The following is an 11,632-nucleotide window of genomic DNA, read 5'->3' as shown; positions in this document are numbered from 1 at the left end:
TCAGAGTTTATTCTAATAAAGAGAGGTAGGATCTTGGGCAGTAGTGGAAGTGGGAGAGGGGGGCAGCCAGTGATGGTGAGAAGAAGATATAAGGGGAAAAGAGAGTTTGAGACACATTTTGCTAAACCCTTAAGTTTTTCACGGGCTGGCTTGGCTATAGATAAGGTTGGTCCAGTGACTAGGGAGAATTTGAGAATTGATCCAGCCAAGATGGACACTGCTGTGCTTCTTTGTCTAGTGAAGCTGGTGCCATTCCATCTGAGGAAGAGAACGCAACTGTAGAGAATTCTCTGTGGATTTGGGGATTAGCTCTCTGAAGGACAGTGGTAACGAAGGGGTGATGACTACACAGGTCACCAGCCTGGACTTTAATGTCAGATTTATGAGTGACGTAATAATGGTCTTTCACTGAACGAGTATCTTCTAGTTGAATTGTTTATTGAAAGACACAGTCCTTGCCCTTAAGTAGTTTATCTCCGAGATGGTAGGAAAGGTGGGGGAGAGGAGAATGGGAATAACCAGTCTTTTTGCCTTGACTAAGGAACGTAAGACGTGACATAAAATGAGCTATAGCATTAAACCACCAAAAGCAAAATAATGATACAGCAATTTGACTTATTTCTCAACATTGCATCTGCTTATGTTTCTATTTTTGGAGGATTTTTCTCTTCATTCGCATCACTTGAATGCTGACCACTTTCCAGGCATGTCAGCTCAGTAACACTCAAAGTGTATGTCACAAGACCTGTGGGTCTGAGGAAATGGCAGCTGAAAAGGGTCTGACCAAAATGTCCCTGGCTGCTTGGCAGAGAAAGGTCAACCCACTGCAGGCGCTGGGGACAGCATTGCTGGCATCCAACGCTCACAATCCTCAGTGATTAGCGAATGAAGAAGGTGTGTCTGTGATGACTGTGCTGTCTCATACAGACCCAATGTCAATCAAGGACTTTGTTTTTATTTCTGAATATGCTTTTTTAAAAATGTAATTTCATTCTTCAAAAAGATAATTCTTTAAATATATAACTGAATGTGGCTTAATCATTTTGCCTTTGGAAGACTTTTCACATAAATAAGTTAACATATCTGAAGGAGAAAAAAAAACTGCCTATCATCCATATGGTGACATCATGTATTCTAATTTTTGGTTTTGGAAAATATGGTTATAGGACAGTTAAGAAATCAAAATCTCCCCCCACACACACACCTATAAGAGCCAGCTCCTTATCAGGAATAGAGTTGATGGCAGACTAGGAGAAGTCAGGAATGTAATAGGGGTTTTGGGATGGGCATGCCCCCAAATACATTCTGGGGCTACAGTAAGTCGACAGAAGTTAGAAAGAAAACTGATATCCATGGATCATCTTTCTTGTGTGTGGCTCTGGCCAAGTGCTTCATACAGAGTCTCATCTAATTTTAGAACTACCCTCTGAGGTGGGCATCAAGAACCTACTTTATAGATAAGGACACTGAGCCCCCACCCCCATTGGTGCCCTTAAAAAAGACCGAACGGTGGATTCTTTAAGTTCAAATTTCTTTTTACAAGATGTACCTATAAAGAAACTACTTTATCCTAGCAGAAGAAAAAAGGGAAAGGTTACTTTGCCTAGAAGGGAGAAACCCTCCTTCACTGCTCTGCTTGTGTCAATAGCCTGGTTCTTCCTCCAGGAAATCTACAGGTGATATGTGTCATTTGGCTCTGTGATAGCTTCTGAGATGGTCTTATTTTTGCACCTCCTTCACACCAGAAACGGAGCTTTGAATCTCCCCCAGGACTCCCATATCTTGCATGTGAGTTGTTTGAGATAACTTTCTGGACATAATGTGATAAATCTTTGCTGGAAGCTTCTGCTTTGACTCAAGAGGAACTAAATAAAAGCTTTCGGAGTACCATTGCATATTATCCACACCATTTCAAAGGAATCCCAAGTGGAGATTACAATATATTGTTTTAATTACAAAGGGATAATAGCGTCAAGTAAAGGAGTTTTACCAAGAAGGAGCGAGTCTCACAAAATGAGCAATAAAAGTGACTGCGATTATTATTGGTTCTATTCAGGGCCAGACCTCAGTAAGATTGGGACAGAGGCCAACGTGTACTTGAAGGCCATTCTTGCCTGCCCCATATGTTCTGTTCTTCTCTGGGCCTCATTCTGTGTTCCTCTTTCATATTTCTTAGCCCCTAGAGGAGCTCAGGCCTTTCTATTAAGAGGAAAGCCTGGGTTAAATGCATTTATACAAAAGTAATAGGGATGTAATGTGTTACTTCTCCCAGAGGTATTTACATTTTAAAACTCTGGCCAAGAGAGGACTCTGAGAAACAAACTGAGGGCTTCAGATGGGAGGGGGGTGGGGGACTGGGATAGACTGGTGATGGGTAGTAAGGAGGGCACGTATTGCATGGTGCACTGGGTGTTATATGAAGCTAATGAATCATGGAACTTTACATCAGAAACCAGGGATGTACTGTATGGTGACTAACATAATATAATAAAAAAAATAAAATACAGAATCTAACACACACACACACACACACACACACACACACACACACAGAGGGTAATGCTTAATTCAAAGGAACAAGTCTCCCCTGGTGGGTCTGCAGGTCTTAGGGAAGGAAGAATTTCAAGAGAGACTTTATGAAAAGAGGATACCAAAGATTCAGAGGAGGGACAATAGTATCTCCTTCCATATTTTCTTTTTTTTTTTTTTTAAAGATTTTATTTTATTCGACAGAGATAGAGACAGCCAGCGAGAGAGGGAGCACAAGCAGGGGGAGTGGGAGAGGAAGAAGCAGGCTCATAGTGGAGGAGCCTGATGTGGGGCTCGATCCCAGAACGCCGGGATCACGCCCTGAGCCGAAGGCAGACGCTTAACCGCTGTGCCACCCAGGCACCCCATCCTTCCATATTTTCATTGCAAAAGGATAATGGCCCAAAGTAAGATATTTGAACAGGATGAAATTTGTTCCCCTATTTCCCCATGTCGTGTTTATGGAGGTGCCTATTGACCTTGCCTCTACATAGGGATGGCCCTGGTCTTATTTACTACGAGTCATTTGAGAGGTGGCTTAGCTCAACTCGATTCAACTGGTGGAGGTGTAAATTCACCATAGTGTGGTGCTACAAAGCAGTAAAATGTGGTAATCCCTGGAAGATGGAGCTGGTTCTCCTCCATGATGTGGTAGGATAATATAGTGCATTAAAGAGGGTCATCTGGAGCTTTAAAGTGGTCTTCGATCTCTGCCCTCTGCCTCCTTCTAGCAGGACTGCCATCTCTCATATATACTATACAGAAGATTTGAGTCTTTACTTGTTACCAATTTTCTGGGAGACAAATGCATTTACTAAGAAGGTTATGCTATCCCTATCTCTGCGACAAATTGGCTTAATGCCATCAACAGGTCATCATTTTCTGTGGTGTAATATGTTGACTTATAATAAGAAATGTATATTTGGTTTCTGCCATGTCTGGCACAGAGCTTCTAAAACCCTTGGGATTTCCTAAGTGATGACCTTGATAAAGTGTCTTTTAAAAATTTGTAACAAACCCCTCTCTACCACATTTGAATTTGTGTTAATGAGGTGACTTCTAGGAAACTCCTAAGGATGGGGCCTGGTTAACCAACTAGCTGATTGAAACTTTCAGCTCCACTCACCTACTGGAGGGGAGGGGAGAAAGGCTGGAGTTTGAATCAATCACCAGTGGCCAATGATTTGATCAAGTATGTCTATGTAGCCTATATGAAATGAAGCTTCTATAAAAACTCAAAATGACAGGGTTCAGAGAGCTTCTGGGTTTGGTGAACATATGGAGTTGTGGGGTCGTTGGAGTACCTGGAGAGTGCATGGAAGCCCCATGCCTCTTCCCACATACCTTGCCCTAAGCATCCGTTAAAAGATAAACTGAGTCATATTGAAATTTTTCTGAGTTTATTTGAGCAAACATCAATTTGAATCAGGCAATGTCAAACCAGAAATGGTCAGGACCACTCCTCCATCAGGAGTTAAGGGCAAGCTTTTTTTTTTTTCTAAAGATTTTATTTATTTATTTGTCAGAGAGAGAGAGAGAGAGGGCACAAGCAGGGGGAGTGCCAGGCAGAGAGAGAAGTAGGCCCCCCTCTGAGCAAGGAGCCTGATGCGGGGCTCAATACCAGAATCCTGGGTTCATGACCTGAGCCAAAGGCAGCCAGTTAACCGACTGAGCCACCCAGGCGCCCCAGGGCAAGCTTTTTATAGAGAAGACTCAGAAGCAAAGCAAGGAAATTCTTTGATTAGTTATAGCTTCAGGTTGCATTATTTGGGAAGGCCTAGTTGGCTGTTTGTGTTGGTTGTTCTTAATCTTGAGGCATTTATAGGAATTGACTTGGTCTTAGGTTCCTTTTTGCTTATGTAGGCTACCAAAGCATTAGAGCCACCTCACTCTAATGGCCTCCTTGCTTAATTACTTTAACACATCTCTTCCATCCTGCTGTTCCTGAGTTATATCATCTTAGAGTAAACCAGTGATGGAGTAAGTAGAACATTTTCCTGAGTTCTGTGAGCTGCTCTGGCAAATTAATCAAACCTAAGAAGGGGGTTGTGGGAACCCCTGATTTACAGCTGGTCAGCTAGAAGCACAGGTGGACTTGTGATTGGTATGGTATGGTGGTGGTGGTGGGGGGCAGTCTTACAGATCTGAGCCTTCAAGCTCTGGAATCTGATGCCATGTGCAGGTGGATAGTATCAGAGCTGGGTTAAACTGTAGGACACCTAAGTGATGTCACAGAATTGCTTGGTATGGGAAACCCCTCCCCCGCCACATTTGGTGACCAGAAGTGTCAGAAATGAAGTATTGAGAGGAAAGGCATCACACAAGAAGAGTGTTTCCTCAGACACATGGGAAACCACAGACTCCCCTAAAAGGGAGACTGTCTGTGTCCATTTCAACCTCCCATTCACTCTCTTTCTCTCTCTCTTTGGTATTGATTCAGGTTGCAGTCCTTTTGTCTCATCTTTCTTTCTGGACCACTGTGGACCGGACACTTTATTGGACTGTCTCTGGGTCTTGGCCCTCTTTTGCCCCTGAATGCTGATCTCTATTCCCCATTTACTCAATACTCCCAGCTGCAGCTGCCTTCCTCCCTTGCCAGCTCAAAGCTTTACAAGGACAGCCCAGGTCAGAATCCTTGGCCCCTGTTTGCTTAGGAGGGGAAGTTAGGCTCTGTGATCCTACTTAGCAAGAACAGCTGCAGTATCCACTGTTCTTTGAGGTTATTTAGATCAATAGATGGGGACTGAGTGATTGGGTGAGCCCCTGGAGAGTCTTGAGATTCTAAAATAACTTTTTTACTGTGCACTTTCTCCATGATGTAATGTGGAAGTCAGGAAATCCTCCCACATCACCCTGGAGGGATAGAATGAAAAAATATATCTATAACCAAGATTTCCAGCTATTTAGTTCCTAGGATGTTAAGCCATCATAAATAACTTTTAAAAAGAAAAATTCTTAAGTGTAGAGGATATGTTGAGTTTTGTACAAAGGCCAGATTGACGGTCAAATCCAGTAAGCACGATGCATTCACCTGAATCAATTGAGGTCATCCATCTCATGGAAACATGGTTTTCCCCATATAGCTGGGTTGTTTGCCATCATTTTAGAGCCTAGTTTCTCAGATTATGAGCTGTAGACCACCTGCATCAGAATCATCTAGGGAGCTAGTTAAAAATGTAGATTCCTGGGTTGGGGTCAAGTTAGGATGCTTTCAGTTGCAAATAAGAGAAACTCAACTCAAAGTGGCTACAGGATCTGGTCAATTCAGTCTCAGTAATCTTCAAAGACATCCTTTCTGCCTTTCTTCCCTTTCTTCAGCTTTGACCTCAGGTTAGTTCCCCTCATGCTTAGAAGATGGCTATCATATCTTCTAATCGCAGCAGCAATGCTGTTCCCCAGAGGGTAAGACCCTGTAAATGAGGGATGACCCCCTTTCCAAAAGCCTCCCTGCTAGGGTTGGCTTCCTGGACATGACACCTGAGCAGTCACATACGGTCCTATCTTCAGAAGGGCCTTGTCTGGGTTTAATGCTTGTTTAAGACAGTCACTGTCTTAAAATTCTTAGTAATTTTATCTTTGAACTTGTGTTGTGTAAGTGAAGTTGGATGAGACAATGGATCATGCACAAAAACAGAGGAATTTTATGTCTCTGTCCTTCCTTGCCACTTTATTCCCCTATCGTCTTTGCAATGTCCCATGAATACAGGATGTGTGGGGGTTCAGCAAGGCTCAAAGCTAGGACAAGGCAGGCATGTCATGGAAGCCATTGGCTTCAATGGGGTGTTGATAGAATGTACACACATCAAGAAGTAAAAAAAAAAAAAAAAAACCACAACAAGGGAATTCTGTACAGCCTTTCCAGTGTTTTGGTAGAACAAAGTACATTTGGGAGCTACATTCTATGAATTGTGTGATTTTGATGATTCTGCTCGTAAATTAAATGCTCTTATACTTGCATTTAATACTGGTATTACACAATGTAATGACAAATGATAAAATCCATGCTAATAACTTCAATTTTTAATTTGCTTTCCTGAGAATGACAGTAAACAGAAAAAACTTTAAAAAAAAATGAAACCATCACAAGATTAAAGGCCAAAAAAGAAAAGAAAAGAAAGCTTTATATTTTAGTACCTTTAATGACAGTTTTTTCTTGCTTTTTGAACAAGGGGCCCTGCATTTTCATTTTGCGCTGAGCCTCAGAAATTAGAGAGCCAAATCTGTTCCCCAAAGGCTTCCTATGTCTCTCTGACCATAATTATCACTGGAAGGGGAATGGGTTTACTCTGATTAGCTTAATGAATGAAGCCAATGGCTGTGAGGAGGACAGTTATCTGATCAAAATCAGGATTCTGTTAGGAATGAGGGAAAGGAGTTGGTGCAATGGACTGAGCATGTCCTCTCAAAATCCATATGTTGAAACCTTAATCCCAGTGTGACAGTATCTGGAGGTGAGGCATCTGGAGGATAATTAGGTCATGAGGCTGGAGCCCCCATGAATGGGATTACTGTCCTTCTAAGCAGGCTGGAGAGCTAGCTAGCTCTCTTTCTGCCATTTGAAGATTTGAGGCCAGTGAGCTATCTGCAGCCTGGAAGAGGGTTCTCACCAAAACCCAAGCACCCGAGCACCATGATCTCTGACTTCCAGCTTCCAGAACTGTGACAGATAAATTTCCGTTGTGGACAAACTACCTAGGTTATAGTATTTTGTTACAGCAGTGCAAACTGACGGAGGCAGGTAGGATGTGTGTTCTCAACACGGTGTGCACTTTATCTGCGTGACTATGTTTCTTCTGAGCACTGCAGCTGATTCTTATGGATTCTAAGGGTGAGAACATTTCCCAGTTTTGTTTAGCTGAGAAAGGACTGAATGGTAGATCATGCTTCCTGAGCACCTTTGATTAAAGGTTCTCTTTGTTTTTCTAGCGCTTTAACTGCACACACTTTGAGAAACCCTTTAGAGGTTAGGATTTTCAAGACTAACAATTTGGTGGGTGGGTTTTTCCCTTCCAGATGTGTGAAGTTGAGGTAAGTGACAGTGTGGGCCAACTTTCCCAGCTTTCTGTAGGCAAGGAGCTGAGCCTCAGAACATGCAATGACCACTTCCGCTAAGGATCATCATCTTCTATTAGAGGACAACTCTACTAGAAGAACCACACAACATTTTAGCTAATGTGCCAACAGTCCAAGCCTCTTCAGTGCTACATGTTTTCAGAAGTCCCCATTCTCCCCCTTCACAGGTACTGACCTCTCTCCTATGACTCCTTCTGCCCTTAATAAGAAGCCTGCAAAAGCAATAAAACCAAACAAACTACAAACATAATTTAAGGTCTGATTATGGAATTTATGGGAAAGGATCTCTAGTCTGACTTTCTTACTATATAGATAAGGAAACTGAGGCCCAGAGCAGGAAGTGGTATAAATGAGATCATACTGCAAATTACAAGCAGAATTCATATGCCTCGTATTGCATGGTGCACTGGGTGTTACAGGCAACTAATGAAACATTGAACTTCACATCAAAAACTAGGGATGTACTGTATGGTGACTAACATAATACAATAAACATTAAAAAAAAAAGAATTCATATGCCTCGTGTCACCTTTTGGCTGGAAATCCAACATCCACGTGTCATTCAACATGGCCCCCTTCTCCAAACTCTTCTTTCTTGCCAGCCTCAGTGTGGAAGCTTGCAGAACCAACTCTGAAAACACCAGAAAGTAAATGTGACTTGGGTGAGTTTTCTTAACCTCTATTTCCTTACCTTCCTTTGACAATGTTTTAAACACCCAAGTCATCTTCACACCCTCTTTTTTGCTTCCTTTCTCCTACTCATCCTCTGAATTCAGTTTCCCCACCTCCTAGGCTGGCATTTATACCTCCCTGTAACATTTCTTATGAAGCAGAATGAAATTTACAAAAAATCTTAACAGCTGGTATCCGAATTTCTGTTAGGAAGGAAACTGTTTAAGAAAATCCCTGGATAGACTTGGGGGTAGAAGGCAGGACCCTGAAATTGGCAGGAAATGAGAAAACCCAAGTATCACTAAAGTGCTGTGTGTGAGACAGGAGCAGAGACTGGGCATGGGGGAGAGGAAAGGAAGAGAAGGCTGTATGAGGAGCGGCTCAGCAATTTAGACAGAAGAAAACTGGGGTTTCAGGGAAAATTGCAGAGGGACCTTTTAAGAACAGGGACTTTTTACTATTAAATTTTAATTTGTTTGCATTGCTGCAAGGTAAATCCTTTCTTCAATTTCCTCAAAATGTCAGCAAAGGCCTTTTAAGATTTGTGGGGGAGGTGAGTCAGTCAATCAAGGGAAGGGACTGGATTTTCACTTCTGGGTGAGAAGAGGGGCCACATGCACTGGAAGGTGAGTGTTGATAACCTGAACTAATTCCAGAACTGGAGGAGACCACAAAAATGTAACAGCTCTGTGAAAGTGTAGACGTGTTGGGGAGAGCATTGAATTTTCCACAGGATGTGGAATAGAGATTCAAGCCAATCTTATCTGGATCTCAAGTGGCCAGTGTGCCTGCAGCTGACATTGGGTAATGTTAGATGTTTACCTTATTTATAATATCAAATCCATTTCCTTGACCTTCCATAATCTTGCCTCACCCTATGAAGCCAGCCTCTACTCAGATTCTCTGCTCCAGCTACGGTAATGTCAGTACAGTCTCAAAAACCCAGCACACTGTCTAGTGGCACCCAGCTTTGACTCCATTTTCCCTGGATCTCCAGTCCCCTTCCTTCTCTCCATTCAAATTCTGCATCTCTCAGTGCCTTGCTCAAACCTCTCCTGCCTGCACATTCTCTGTTTCTGGCACTTGTTGCCCCTACACTTTATACCCAGGAGGTCTCCTTCTTTTTCTTTTAAAAAACAGACTTTCTTTTTTAGAGCAGTGCTCATTTCACAGCTGAAGTGAGAGGAAGGTACAGCAAGTTTCCATGTATCTCCTGCCCCCACACATGCATAGCCTCCCCCATTATTAACATCCCCCACTGGAACAGTACATTTTTTATAACTGATGAAACTACATTGACACATCATTGTCACCCAAAGTCCTTAGTTTACATTAGGGTTACTCTTGGTGTTGTATGTTCTGTGGGTTTGAACAAATGTATAATGACACATATCCATCATTATAATGTCATACAGATTATTGTCACTACCCTAAAAATTCTCTATGCCCCACCTATTCACCTTTGTCTCCCCCCCACCAACCACTGATCTTTTTTTTTTCCTTTTACCATCTCCATGTTTGCCTTTTCCAGAATGTCATATAGTTGGAATCCTACAATTTGTAGCCTTTTCGGTTGGCTTCCTTCACATAGCAATATGCATTTAAATTTCCTCTGTGTCTTTTTATGGGTTGGTAGATCATTTATTTTTAGTGCTGAGTAATATTCCATTGTCTAGATATGCCACAGTTTATTCACTCACTTACTGAAGGACATCTCAGTTGCTGGATCTACTCTTAATTAACTTACTATTTTGCACATGTTGCCTGTTACTGTTCAGATCTGCCTGGCTTTCAACCCTGCTGCGCTGTGGGTTCATTAAGGCCAGAGCCCTTCTTATTCCTTGGATGCCCCATCATGCCTAGCAAGGTGCTTTGTATTAACACTCACTAGATGCTGACAGTCTGACATATCTTCCTCTTTGGGGCCATCAGACCCCCTGCTTTTTCTGCTGCCTCTAGCCCCTTAGTGTTGTCCTTGCACTCAGCATCCAGGATCCTCCTCTTCTGAGACTGTTGCACTCTCTGCTCAGGCTCACTTGCAAATCAAATCCCTCTGCAGATACATTGATATCCTTGAGTAGAGGTGGCAAGCAGCACCCCCAGGTTTCATAGCCCATAATTCAGGAACCCCCAGCCTACCCTTAGCGAGTGGATAGGATCAGTCCTGGCTTTGGAAGATCCTCTGCTACAGCCTGTGATAGGTATTATTCTTTTATGGGCAGACTCTGTCATAAGCCCAGTAAAAAATACACTTAATATTCAACCCAGAATACTCAACACACACACACACACACACACACACACACACACACACACACACAGAGTACTTAACTGAAACAAAAGTTTTACAAAATATTCACCCTTTGTGCAATGCATACTCATATTTTCTTTCTTTTTTTTTTTTTTAAAGATTTTATTTATTTATTTGACAGAGATAGAGACAGCCAGCGAGAGAGGGAACACAAGCAGGGGGAGTGGGAGAGGAAGAAGCAGGCTCATAGTGGAGGAGCCTGATGTGGGGCTCGATCCCGCAATGCCGGGACCACGCCCTGAGCCAAAGGCAGACGCTTAACCGCTTAACCGCTTAACCACCCAGGTGCCCCCATACTCATATTTTCTTTTCTCTTTTAATTTATTTTATCAAAAATGGTGATGGCAGTCCACTCAACTGATTTCATGACTCAATAATGAGTTGTAATTTGTAGCTCGGAAAATAGTGTTCTAGAGGGTCAAAGAACAGTTGACAGAGGAAGAGAGGGGCAGAGCCATTCTCAGGCCCTTGAAAGGTAGCCACTGGGCAGAGGTGCTGGTTCCAGGTGATCACTGCTTCTGCAGGCTCCCTTGGCCCTGCAAGTTCAGCGAAGGTGAAGAATCAGCATGAGAGACAAACTGATCTGGCATGAACATTTGGTCATTTCATTGGTCTCTGTGCATGGACCAAGTGGGCAGCTCCCCACAGAGCGACATCCAAGGAAGGCATGGGGTTCTCTGGTGGTGGCTGTTACACTGTGAGCCCTGTGTGTGGACACTTAGGGATTCAGTAAACCCATATCAAATTTATAATTGAATGGTGATGACCTGTTCTTTCTACAGTTCTCTGTTGGTGGCTACTGACAAGGAAGAGACACTGGGGGAAAGGGAGCATGGAGAGGGAGGAATGAACACACTTTCTTGCCACCAGTAACAATAAATGACGAAGCAACCGTGTGTCAGCCTTAAAAAAGGTAGTCACTGGCTGGGGGTTACCTGGGTCTCCCTCTGCATCCAGAGTGAGCATGCTCAGTGAGGGTTAAAGACAAATGCAGCCTCTTCAAGGCCTTTACCGGTGGACAGCATTCTTGGGCCTGAGCAGAAGGGA

This window comes from Ursus americanus, chromosome 12 (genome assembly GCF_024610735.1).
Source record: "Ursus americanus isolate L20-20 chromosome 12, mUrsAme1.1.p, whole genome shotgun sequence".
Classification (NCBI taxonomy): Eukaryota; Metazoa; Chordata; class Mammalia; order Carnivora; family Ursidae; genus Ursus; species Ursus americanus.
This window is presented reverse-complemented; position numbering follows the sequence as displayed.